Source organism: Cololabis saira, chromosome 13 (genome assembly GCF_033807715.1).
Source record: "Cololabis saira isolate AMF1-May2022 chromosome 13, fColSai1.1, whole genome shotgun sequence".
NCBI lineage: Eukaryota > Metazoa > Chordata > Actinopteri > Beloniformes > Belonidae > Cololabis > Cololabis saira.
Window position 1 is genome coordinate 40,391,225 of NC_084599.1, and position 14,218 is coordinate 40,405,442.

Sequence of the window (14,218 nt, forward strand, 5' to 3'; positions counted from 1 at the left end):
GGTCATAGAAAAGAAAATTAAACAAAAGCCGGGCGTTTCAGGGAAATATACATTTTCCATTGCTCCCAGATGTCCTTGAATTTAGATTGCTGCAGCTTCATTGAGAAAGTAATTCTTTCCATCACAAATATATCATAAATAATATTATACCATTCACCTATAGATGGGATGTCTGGCTTAAGCCATTGCTTTGTTATTGCTTTTCTTGCAGTTAAGCTCATTATTCCAAATAAGTGTTTAGTTTCAGAACTTACAGTGATTGAACGTACAAGCCCAAGGAAGAGTTCGTCCCAATTAGATGCAATGTCCTCCCCAAATATAATCACTAGTTCTGTGTGAATGTCACGCCAGAAAACATTTGTGTATTGTTATTTTCATTCCACTAAAGTATTAACTGCTCATGGAATTGAACTTGAAATGGTCACAACAAATAAGTACTTAGGAATTGTCATTGATGAGAACTTGTCTTTTAAACCACACATAGAAAAACTTGTTTTCCTTGCAAGTTAGGAAATATTTAATATCAACCACTTTCGTTCCTTTACTGGATTATGGAGACTTGTTGTTTATGAACGCACCTGTCACTTATTTGAAAAATCTGGACACTGTATATCATTGTGCCTTACGTTTTATTACAGGATGTGGCAATCTTGTTCACCACTGCACTTTGTATGCGGGTGCAAATTGTCCATCTTTATCTGCCCGCAGACTTTCTCCATGGTTAGGTTTTATAACTCAATTCAATTCAATTCAATTTTATTTGTATAGCATCTAATATAACAGACGTTGTCTCTAGACGCTTTCCAGAGACCCAGAACATAAACCCCTGAGCAATTATTACATAAACAATGGCAGGTAAAAACTCCCCTAGTGGGAGAAAAACCTTAAGCCAAACAGTGGCAAGAAAAACTCCCCTTTAGGAGGGAAGAAACCTGGACCAGGACCTGGACCATAAGGGGGGACCCTCCTGCCGAAGGCCAGACTGGGGGGGTCGGGGACGTCAGCAGCACAGCAGACATCCACACAGGCAGGTGGATGACCAGAGGGGGGGGGGGTGGGCGCAGACCAGCACGCAGCTCCCAAAAGCTCCGGCCTGCAAACATGCACAAAGGAGAAAAAAGGGGGCCAGCACAAGAAACTACAGGAACGATGGACAAAAATGATAGCTATGAGATACTTGGATCATGTCGGTGCCCCCCTACAGCATAAGCCTATAGCAGCATATCTACCACAAAGCTATTTATTTATATATAAATCTCTTCTTGGGCTGGTTCCTACTTATCTATGTTCATACATGTGTAGAGACCCTAATCCTTACAGCCTACGCTCACAGGATTTCCTCCGCATGTTGGTTCCTTGAGCCAACACTGAACTTGGGGAAAAAGCCTTCAGATCTGCTGCTCCCTGGTCCTGGAATGACCTTCAGAATGACCTGAGGTCACCTGAACTGATCACTCTGGGGGAATTTCATTCCGTTTTAAAGGATCGAGAAACTAATTCTCTTGGCCAATGTGATTGTTTTTAATCGAATAGTACTGAAAGGTTTTACATTATATGGACCTATCCTGTTGCTGACTTTATGTTGTATGTTGTACTCAGTCCATTTACATGGGAAGTTTAATTCCTCTTTAATTCAGAATTAATATTAAATCCGATTTAAAATTAGTAAAAATGACCATGTAAACACATAATTCCGAATAAAAATGGCCATTCCGAATTAAACTTAATTCCGAATTAAGCGGCTGGTTTATTCCGATTTTAAATCCGAATAGAATAATTCCGCGATCATGTTTACACTCATTCCTCTTTAAATTAATTCCGGTCTTTCCCTCGCCCGTCTGTCTCCATGACGCTTATATTCCGCGCTGGGCTTGTTTTCGAAACGAAGTTTCAAGATGGCAGCACGCAGTAAACACTGGTCAAGAGCAGAGACCATTTATTAAATAAATAGCTTGGAGGACCTGGAAATAATTAAAAGAACAGATGGCAGGAAAAAGAAAAATTGTGAGCTTTTCAAAGTTGAAGCGACTAAGTGGCTAAGTTTGTTTTTCTTCCGGTAGACGTAACTTCCGGTCCACCCCCCTATCCAATCAGAACCTTTCCAACTCCCAGACCTGTAGAGGAATTGGATAAAGCCGAACAAACGTGTTTTCCATGTAAACCTCAATTCAGAATTACTATTTCCATGTAAACTCGAAGGAAAATAGACTAGGTTTACATGCAGTCAAAATTCGGGTTATTGCTAATATTCCGGTTACTGAAACATTGGGAATATTCCGTTTCCATGGTGATTAATCATTTGGGATATCTGGATCAAACCAGCGACGCACGGAGAACATCATGATGCAATTACCATCATTTCTGCTTCTTCTTCCTGTATCCAAATTCAAAACAAATGCTGCTTCGCGCAACTTTTCGCTAACCTTCTTGTAAATCTCACTATCCCGGTACTTTCTACCGTCTACAAATGCAGAAATGTTCATATCCTTCATTACATTTATGAAGTGATTAGTCTCCTCCTGGTCTTGGTTTCTCCGTGTTTATAAGAACTTCCTGGACTCAAAAGAGCAAGAGCATGCGCAGAAAACAAATTCATGTTCCGTTTTATGGGGATATTCCATTTGGTGTTTACATGACCCAATATTCAGGTTTTAAAAGGAGTAACCCAGGGGTCATATTCGGGTTTTTAAAAACCCGAATATGAGCAAATTCGGGTTATTCAAAGGGGTTATTGGTGTTTACATGGCCGTGCAAATTTGGGTTATTGCCAATATTCGGGTTTTAAAAGGGTTATTGATGCATGGAAACACAGTCAATGAGTTTTTACCTGGTTAAATAAAGGAAACAAACTAATGTCGCTGTTTTTCCAACATCCAACATGTGACTTGATCTGTTTCAATAAAATGGATGAACTGAATTCATTTTGAGCATATTTGGCTTATCAGGGCTGAGCCGGAGCGGGGTATTAGCGCTGCTTCCTGGCCCGGGGCGGAGCGGTGGCCCCCCAGACCCCCAGACCCCCAGACCCCCAGACCCCCCCAGACCCCCAGACCCCCAGACCGGGCATCCGTGGACAGGTGCAGAGGGCCGTTATAATTGGCAGCGACGGCAGCCAAGCCTCTGGTGGGGCCAGCTTGTGACTCCCGAGGAAGACACACAAAATGAGTCACTGCATCAAAAAAAAAAATGAGGTTGGCAACCTCCTTACACATCTGGGCGATTTTTCAAATGAGCATTTCTAGGCCCCAGAGGAAAGCAGAGCGCTTCTGCTATCACAAGCTATTGGAACAGAAATGGACACAAAATGCCTTTTTCCTTTTTTTCTCCCTGGCATGCATAACTAGGTTGGGCAAGAGGGCAAACTGTGCTGTTCAAAGAATGTTGGATACTAGAACACAAAGAGATGCGTTTTATTTTCTAACGAAATGAGGTTAGCAATATTTTTTGCAACTCTAGTTTTCCTTTAAAGCATCACATTTCCTCTTCCTGTTCTTAAAAGAACAATAAGAGATCAGAGAAAGAGGCTTTGAGTCCTAATAAGGACTACAACCGCTGCTTCAGACGGATTCTTCAAAGCTCATAGCAGAAATAACTCGGTTTTCATATCAGAGGTTCTAAACTCTTAAAATTGGATTTGAAATGTCATAGACATCTGTTTTCTTTGATCCGAAGCAACGGTATTGTCTTTTTTTGGTTGAACGCTATATTTAAAGACTTTAAAGACTGCGATATGAACGTTGCAGAGACAGAAAATCTGAATTTATTTCAGGCAGGAAATTGTATAATTGTTAAAAGGTTGTATTTACTCAGAAGTAGGTGTGTTGCAGTTGCAGGAGTTTCTGCAGAGCCACACTTGCACTCGCACCACACTGCAACTGAATAACCTGGAAAAAGAGACTATTTATTCAGTATTTTAAAGTGGAAGAAAAAAAGGCAGCGCAAACTTGCAACTAAAACTGTCTTTCTCGACAGAGAAATAAAAAAAACCCAAAAGCAATTCAAAGTAAACCGTGGCAAGAAATTTAGATAAAAATGTTTAATCAAATAGAATGTTTGATTTTTCCCGAGATAATTTCCCATCTTGTTATGCAAATTGAAATTAATTTGATGTCAGATGGTTTTATTTAGGCTATTCTTTTTATTGTAAAATCAGTTGGCTGTGAGCTGGCCTCCGCAGTCCCATCGAGCGCTTGACGAGGTTCTCCCAGAGTCCTGGTGATGCGCAGATCCACGGATGATGTCGTCGGTGTAAGGATTTTATGTGGGTGGGTTTTCTCTATTTGCAGGGTCAATTCCTGTTTTATGACTAGGCTGTTAAAAAAAGGCTGTCTTCAGAACAGTCAAGGGTCTGTTATGGTGTTCCGCAGGGTTCAGTGCTAGGGCCAATCTTGTTCAGTTTATACATGCAGCCGTTGGGAAGTATAATCCAGAATCACGGCATACACTTTCATTGTTATGCTGATGATACGCAGCTCTATTTGTCTATGAAGCCGGATGAAACAGAACCGTTAGTTAAACTTCAGGCATGTCTTAGGGACATCAAGGACTGGATGTCCAGAAATGTCTTGCTTCTAAATTCAGATAAAACAGAGGTTATCATTCTTGGTCCAGAGCATTTTAGGAAGGGATTAGATGGTGTTGCGATGGCTTCCAGTGCAACTGTGAGAAACCTTGGTGTTGTTTTCAATCAGGATTTGTCGTTTAAACCATATGTTAATCAGGTTTATAAAATAGCATTTTTCCATCTCCGTAATATTGCAAAGATTAGGAAAATCCTCTCGCAGAGTGATGCAGAAAAACTAGTTCATGCGTTTGTATCTTCTAGACTGGATTACTGTAATGTGTTGTTAGCAGGATGTCCAAGTAATTTGCTGAATAGGCTCCAGCTGATCCAGAATGCAGCAGGAGAGACCACGTCTCTCCAGTGTTAGCGTCGCTCCATTGGTTACCCGTAAAATTCAGAATCCAATTTAAAATTGTATTACTTGCGTATAAAGCCCAAAACGGCTTAGCTCCGCATTATTTGCAAGACCTGATAGTGCCTTATGTTCCTGGCAGAGCTCTCCGTTCTCGGAGTGCAGGTTTACTCGTAGTTCCTAGAGTATCCAAATGTAGATTTGGAGGGCGGGCGTTCTGCTATCAGGCACCACTACTATGGAACCAACTTCCAATCTGGGTTAAGGAGGCTGACACCACCTCCACCTTTAAAACTAAACTTAAAACCTTTCTGTTTAGTAAAGCCTATAGTTAGTGTTTAGTAAACCTCTAGCTGGTGTCGGTAAATCTCTAGGTAGTGTAAACTGTAGTGTGTTAGAGTCGCTCCTGTAGTTTCTTGTGCTGGCCCCCCTTTTCTTCTCTTTTTTCTCCTTTGTACATGGTGCAGCATCCTCTGCCAGTGGCGAAGAGCATCTCTGAATGCACAACACCGGAACCTGCAGCGTGGGAGTGAGAGGGGCAGGGTAACGGCCCCTTTCAGGCGGGGGAGACTCCTCTCCCTGGCCCTGCCTCTTCTCAACCTTTCCCCGACCCTGCACCCCAACCTGGGACTCGCTGATTGGGAAGGGGCTTCGGGAGCTGCGTGCTGGCCTGCGGTCCCCACCCCGGGTCATCCCGTTGCTGCTTCCACCTGCCCGCTGTGCTGTTGACGTCCCCGACCCCCAGTCTGGCCTTCGGCAGGAGGGTCCCCCCTTATGAGCCTGGTCCTGCTCAAGGTTTCTTCCCTCCTAAAGGGGAGTTTTTCCTTGCCACTGTTTGGCTTAAGGTTTTTCTGCCACTAGGGAAGTTTTTACCTGCCATTGTTTATGTAATAATTGCTCGCGGGTCATGTTCTGAGTCTCTGGAAAGATTTGTTGTATTAGACGCTATATTAATAAAATTGAATTGAATTGAAAAAATAGTTCAGATATTTACTCTTCGTTAGGTGAAGACAATGAAGAGAAACAGGGACGCTGAAGATCTGATATGTTTGGCAGATTGGGTTCACGTACAAAGAACACCTCCCTTTTTAGTATAAATACGACTGGATCCATGACCACCGTGTGCATTTTCTCTCCTACCTTTGTGGTTTGATAAAAGTGGGAAAACATTGTGCATGATATAATAAAAGCTTGTACAGTATTAACATTTGATTCTGTTCACTGGTCTTCTTATGGTGCACCAGACAAACGAACATGAGGATCATTCATCGGCTTTCTCGTAGTCAGTGATGTCACATGCAACATCAGCAGGCAACACATACATGTACTCTCCTCATCTTATATGGTGGAAGAAGGATTTATGGAGAACTCTGTAATTGGGGAAAAATCAAGTCATACTCTGGACATTCTGTTCTATAGTTTCCATGGTTACTAGCCTGCATGACATACATGTACCTATGCAGGAGGGTCTACATGCCTGCAGCACAAAAAAGAGGAAGATAATTCCTATGGCAACACAACGGGTGTACTTAATATTGCCCACATGATTTGTCATTGTTTTTTTATTTTATTTTATTTTACCTCTTGTTTTCGCTCAACTAAATAATGTCTAATTGAGAAAAGTTACACAATGCTGTTTTGTGTGAATTATCTGACTGACTGACTGTGGTCAAATTATAATTTTTTTCCAATTGTTTCAACCATAAAAAAAACAAAACAAAGAATAACACAACATTTTTAAAAATGTACTATAAATAATGCAAAACAACAAAATATTTTATTTTGGTATTAGGCAGCAGATCAAATTAAAACCAAAGTTGAAAGATAAATTTAAAATTTATATTATTTTTTGCCTTTGTTTTATTTTGTACTTTTATTTTGTTTGTTTTTTATTGTTGTATTATCTTTCTTTTCTGTTTTCCTTATTATTAATTATTATTAATTGTTTTCATCGAATGCTTAGGTCCGAGTGGTGGGTTTGGAAGGGGGTGAAAATATGTTTGTTTGTTTGACATCATTGTGGATGCCACTGTTTATAATATAAATAATAAATAAATATAAATGAAAACATTTGATCAGGAAAAAAAATGTACTATAAAGACCTTATTATTTGTAACCCGTCCTTCGACCCGAAACGAGCTGGGATAGGCAGTTATGTATGCAAGTATGTTTTTAACCCTGGTACTGTCTTTGGGTCAAAATGACCTAATTCTCCTGTTCCTTCTTTCCTCCTGCTCTCTCCTTCCTTCTTCCTTCCTATTTTCTCCCTTCCTTCCTTCCTTCCTTCCTTCCTTCCTTCCTTCCTTCCTTCCTTCCTTCCTTCCTTCCTTCCTTCCTTCCTTCCTTCCTTCCTTCCTTTCATCCTTCTTTTTTCCCTTCCTCTTTTCTCCCTTCCTTCCTTCCTTCCTTCCTTCCTTCCTTCCTTCCTTCCTTCCTTCCTTCCTTCCTTCCTTCCTTCCTTCCTTCCTTCCTTCCTTCCTTCCTTCCTCTTTTCTCCCTTCCTTCCTTCTTTCCTTGTTTTGTCCTTTCCTTTCCTTCCTTCCTTCCTTCCTTCCTTCCTTCCTTCCTTCCTTCCTTCCTTCCTTCCTTCCTTCCTTCCTTCCTTCCTTCCTTCCTTCCTTCCTTCCTTCCTTTCTTTTCTCCCATCCTCCCTTCCTTATTTTCTCCCTTCCTTCCATCCTTCTTTTCTCCCTTCCTTCTTTCTTTCTTTCCTTCTTTTCCTTCTTCCTTCCTTCCTTCTTTCTTTCCTTCTTTTCTTTCTTCCTTCCTTCCTTCTTTCCTTCCTTCTTCGCTTCCTCCTTCCTTGACCCGAAGACAGCACAAGGGTTAATACATTATTACGTTTGGTTAGGTTGCACCAGTAAAACATCACATGGGTTGGTATCTTGACCTTAGTAGGAACAAACATAAAGGTCAGCAGCAGTGATGTTTGATGTGTGACAGAGGTGCAGGTAAAATCTCCATCCTTTTAAAAACCATTAAATATCTCAGCACATACAGCAGCTTTTGCACTTTGAAAGTTAGCACCGAACCCAGAAATGCTCGGCCATTGACAGCGATGACAGATGAGAGACATGAAAATAAAATTCCTCTCCGTTGAGAGCCAACCGACAGCTATTTGTGGAAGCAAAGGCGCTCACACCATTTCATCTTGAAAGCCAGCCAGTGACTCAGCGTAAACACAAATATAGTCAGTTATTTCTTGAAGCGGAAGTTTTAATCTTTCCACTCCAGTTTTCTGTTCACTTCTGCATGACCATCATATTTGATGATTTTCGAGGGAAAAAAGCCCCCGAAAACTCTCTTACATCAGGTTTTCATGTCATGCCTGAGCAGAACTTGGCAGAGCTGGCTGTGGAATACGTTAGCATTTGGCCGACCACATCACTATTTTTATAGACCTGTCTCGCAATTACATATTCTCTGTTACTTTCACATGGAATTGGTTCTTTATGTGCTCCGATGCTTGTAGTCCATTAATTTAGTTTTATTGCTGCTCAATTAGATTCTGTTACGTCCTCTGGCAAGAAAGCAATGAGCATAAGAATAACTTATAACAATCAGCATTTGTTCTCCAAATATGAATCTCAAGAGAAGTGTAGGTGTAGCACATCAACGTCAATAACCTTCAGACCTCCTTCATGTCTCTCACAGTTATTACGATCTGGGCTGAATACTTTACACTTTTTGTGATGAGTTCTTCCAAGTCACTGGTGGCCTTCGCCATCCGAGGAAGTCACAATCTCAACGCCTACTTCAAGTTTCTGAGGGACTGTTTTCTCTCCGGATCTGGCATTGAGATAATTATAATATTGTCACCGTCCCTCACCGCAGTCTGTGCAGATGGTGATCATCTTCTTTGACGTCTCTACATCTTAATACTGGCTTTGGAGTTCCACTAATAATAATAATAATAATAATAATAATAATAATAATAATAATAATAATAATAATAATAATAATAATTAAAGCTGCAAACAGCGATGAATGGGCCCTTGCACGTGCAATTTTCACCAATAAAGGTCAAAGACTCAAAACTAAGTCTGATGACACCACCCATGACTCTCTTATGGCAGAAAATTGGAACTATCAAATATCGACCAATCAGAAGAAGGGGCGGGGCTAATTTGCACCAATTATGGTCTAGGGCCCAAAACCGAGTCCAATGACACCACCCACGAGTCTTTATGTCAAACCATTCAAAAGTTATAGTAGAAAATAGGGACTATCAAATATCGACCAATCAGAAGAAGGGGGGGGGGGGCGCGCTTTTTGGCGTCTAGCGTCACCACGGTAACGCTTTTGACTGAGAAAAGTAATGGGCATTGTTGCAGGATCGAGACGGACATTTTGATGTATAACACACCTGGGTGCACGTTACGGTTCGGGCGAAGAGGCGGCCGTAGAAATGGCATAAATTGCACCAAGATTACACGATTAATTCAAAATGGCTGACTTCCTGTTCGGTTTCGGCCATGGCGCCAAGACACTTTTCTTTAAGTTGCGACATGATACAGGTGTGTACCGATTTTCGTGCATGTATGTCAAACCGTATTGTGGGGTTTGAGGCATGAAGTTTTCTAGGGGGCGCTGTTGAGCCATTAGGCCACGCCCATTAATGCAAGCCATTAAATATCAAATTTTTCGCCAGGTCTGGCTTGCGTGCAAAATTTGGTGACTTTTGGGGCACGTTTAGAGGGGAAAAAGGCCCTCCTTTCGTCCGAAGAAAAACGAGAAAAACTAGAAAAACAAAAACGAAAAAAATTCCTACAGATACAATAGGGCCTTAGCACTGTAAGTGCTCGGGCCCTAATAATAATAACTAGAAAATTTCAGGAAATTTTGAAATGGGCTTGCCCTGCTTGCCCTTCGTCCCCTCTTGCTGCTTTTGTTTGGGGTGGTACTGGTTGTGTTTCAGGTTGTTTTGGTTGGGTCGGAGGTGCTTCTGGCCATGTTTGGGGTTATTAATAAAGGCCAATAAACCAAACCAAGGCCTGGATGCACGTTGCGGTTCGGACCGCATTAACGGATGATTTATTCACATGCTCCCCCATACAAATGCATAGGTTTTTGTAGCCATGGTAAAAAGTTCCATAGGATAGAATGGGAAAATTTGGCTTCAATATCTCAAAAGCTGTAAACGACAGCGTAATGAGACCTCAGTATGTTGTAGTCCACATTGTCCTGAGTCTTTAAACGTTGGGTGGATGTCTTTGCGATATATCGTGTTACCGAGCAACAAGCGTCCAAATTTCTGTTAGCATCAAAATTAGAATAGTTAAATATCTCAAAAAGCGTAATAGTTAGCATGATGAGACTAAAGTATTTTGTAGTACAACACGTCCCGGGTTTGTCAATGTTGTAATGATGTCTTTACGATAACCTGTTGCCTAGCAACAAGCGTCCAAATTAAAATTGACATTTTTTAAAAATTGAAAGTTAAATATCGCAAAAACTGTTTGTTTGTCATTGGCATAATGAGGTTTTAGGGTCCTTTAGTGCCAATCGGGCCAAGGGAAACCTTTTCTGTATACTAATATATCACCTTCATTTTTCAGGTTTTCTCGGGCGTGTTTTATTTTTGGGGGATTTTTTTCTTCCATATCAGAGCGGGGTCATGCTGCACACCCGCTGCTGCGCAGGGGTTTTTTTGCAACTTTAGCTATCAAGCAAAATGCTAGCAACAGTGCCCTTTGGGCCGTGTTGGACAATTGCAATGTGGTCATGCCACGACTTGACATGCCCATAATAATACAGCATTATAGAGGAATGATTTTCTTTTGCTGGATAAAATACCTGGCAATCCCCAGGGTCACTTTAAGAATAATTCATAATCGCAATCCCTGGCTGGTGAACGATGAAGGCCAAGACTCTATCGTGCTAATGGACGGGGAAAGCGGAAGTGACCTTCCTGTTTCAGTTTGCTAGAACTGAAGATAGCAGTGCAATGAAATAATGAATACAAGCAGATATTCAGACAAAAGTTCAACACGGCTGCTGCAGCGAAGGAAAGAGTCGACAGAGAAAAACGGCAGAGCGAGTGAATGTGGAAGACGAGTTTAAATATTTAACGACTGTTTCGTATGAACAGCAAATTAAGGCTTTATATTGTTCTCAATAATCACGGTCAATTAGGCTCAAACATTTCAGACACACAAACCTAAAATACTCGGTTGTATTCACATGAAAAAGTTTGGGTGAATGGACAAATCAAAAGATCAAATCATTGAAGCTGGGAAGTATGAGTGCATCTCTAAAATGTGCGTCATGCGATCGCTTTTCTACGGTGACTGAGACCCGCCATTGCTGAAAATTAAAGAAATGCTGCAAATAAAAATAAACGCAGCTGCAAATAAAATAAACGCTTTGCAAATAAAATAAACGCTGCAAATAAAAAGAAACGCTGCTGCAAATAAAAAGAAAACAACGCTAATAAAAAAGCCACAACAGAAGTGAATTACTGGGGACTATTTTTGCTGATGCACCGGTGTTTTTTACGTGAGAGGAGAAGAAGAAGACGAAGAGGACGTAAGAGAAAAGGAAGAAATAAGAAGAGCGAGGAATAAGAAGAACAACGAATGAGAAAATAAGTGAAAAGGTTAGGGTTCAACGTCGCTATGTGTAATTTTTAATGTGCAACACCGGTGCATCAGCAAAAATAGTCCCCGATAATTCACCTCCGTTGTGGCTTTTTTATTTCCGTCATTTTTTTATTTTATTTGCAGCGGGGTTTCTTTATATTTGCAGCGTTTCTTTTATTTGCAGCAGCGTTTCTTTTTGTTTGCAGCATTTATTTTATTTGCTAAGCGTTTATTTTATTTGCAGCAGCGTTTGTTTGCAGCGTTACTTTTATTTTCAGCAATGGCGGGTCTCGGCCACCGTACTTTTCCGATTAAATTTAACTTGTTTCGGCTTCATGAAGGGGACCAGACTGAAAGTAACTCAGGATATGTTGAAGTAAACCTGCTCTTGACCAGATTAACTTCACAGAGTCAGTTAAAGCAGTAAATATGGTTTTCTTTTCCCTTCCTGAAACCGGCTCAACTGAACCCTCTTGGTCAGGCTTAAGTAACCTCACTTTGTGAAATGGAAAACTCTGAGTATGTTGAACCTAAACTCAGGGAAACTCTGTTTCAACGCAGCCCACTTTGTGAAATGGACTATTTAGTTCTCCATTAGTAGATCAACTTTCTTACCATACAAGGACTGTCTCTAACTTGCCAAAATGGCTCTATAACCTTTTTCTACAATAATGGGTAAAACAATAGATTGTCATTACTGATCATTATGGAGCTTTTTCCCCTTCAGAGGGTGATTAATGAGATAAGTCTAGCTTATTAATGCATATTTATGTACTTGTACTCGAGCCTTATACCCACTCTTACATAGGGTTTACACAAAATGTGCCATTGTGGTGTTGCTTTGCTCAGTTTCACAGCCGTAGAGCAGCCGTGGTGTACAGACTCTCTGGATTGGGGTTTTGGATGGATAATTTTGCAATGCAGAAAAAATGAATGAGACAAGATCAATGAAATCAGCAGTCTGATGGATGATAGAGACGTTGAGCGACAGAAAAGGACGTTCCCTGCTGCGGCAGTTTAATTCCACTATCGCTGCGTCGGTTCTTTCTTTGTGCGTGAATCACAGTTGAAGGTCTGACCAAGAAAACACAGAAGCACAGTTTTCATACAATATCAAATAATATATATATATATATATATATATATATATATATTTTTTTTTTTATACACAATTAAAAACACTACGGACGTAAGAGTATTAGGGCCAGGCAGGAGAAAAATCTAAATAATATTTTAGAAGAGGAAGATTTTTTTTCACTATGCATTTCGAGAAAAAAGTGGAAATGTCGAGATTAATGTTGAAGCACAATTTCGACTTTATTCACGAAATTTCGACTTTATTCTTGGAATTGTATTTCAACATTGATCTCGACATTTCGACTTTTTTCTCAACATTTCAACTTTTTTTCGAAATTGTATTTCCACATTATTCTCGACATTTAAAATTTTCTCTCGACATTTCGACTTTTTTCTCGAAATGCATAATGAAAAAAAATCTTCCTCCTCTTAAATATAATTTTTATTTTTCTCCTGCCTGGCCATAATACTCTTCCGTAAAAACACCCAATATATAAAGATACAAAAAAGTTGTTAAAGAAAATAATGCGGAAATTTTTAAGTCAATGTCACAGAAAAGAAAAAAATACAAACTTACAAACGAACAAATGTTTTTATTTCAATCCTTACCTGTCCTAGTCCCACAGTCTACAGTACGTTTAAACTGCTTGATAAAGATATATCCAAAGGTATTCTGTAAAATAGGAGACTAAGAATCTGGTGAACAGTATTGTTGGCTTCTAAAGAGAAAAGAGATCTGGTTCTACCTAATTTAAGAGAGTATTACTGGGCAGATAGAATATGTGGAATTACAGCCAGTGGCTTTGTGAGGAGCCTCATTAGGAAACAAATAATTCCTTCATTTATTGGGGACTTAGAAGATGGGTTCAGAATAGGTAGGAATAATCCACCAACTATTGGATGGAAATATGTTTAAATCATTTTCACGACTCCAGGACAAATCTGGTCTATTCCCAGGGGTATTTAGATGTTTTCAAATGAGGCTTTATATTACAAAACACGTCGACTGATGAAAAAAAACACACCCAACAGATAGAGACTCTGTATCTCTTAATCACAAAAAGCTCATAACAGACAAATCAGACGATGCCCAACATATAAGAGGAAAGTGGGAATCGGAGGACAGTTGAGAGGGCGGTGAAGGTGAGATTCTTTAGAGCTCCTCTTTAAAAACACTAGTGAGAATGAATGTTGGTGATCGTACTCATATTTCTTTTAGGGACTGCCCCAAACTGCCCCAAACTACACAAATATTACAATGGTATTAACCCTTTTTCTTCTTTCTTCTACGGGTCAAGGAAGGAGGAAGAGAAGAAGGGAGGAAAGAAGGAAGGGAGGAAAGAAAGGGAGGAAAGAAGGAAAGAAGGAAGGAAGGAAGGAAGGAAGGAAGGAAGGAAGGAAGGAAGGAAGGAAGGAAGGAAGGAAGGAAGGGAGGAAGGAAGGGAAGAAGGAAGGAAGGAAGGAAGGAAGGAAGGAAGGAAGGAAGGAAGGAAGGAAGGAAGGAAGGAAGGAAAGAGGAAGGGAAGAAGGAAGGAGAGAGCAGGAGGAAAGAAGGAAGGAGAGTAAGGAAGGAAGGAAGGAAGGAAGGAACGGAAGAAAGAAGGAAGAAAGGAAGGAAGGAAGGAAGGAAGGAAGGAAGGAAGG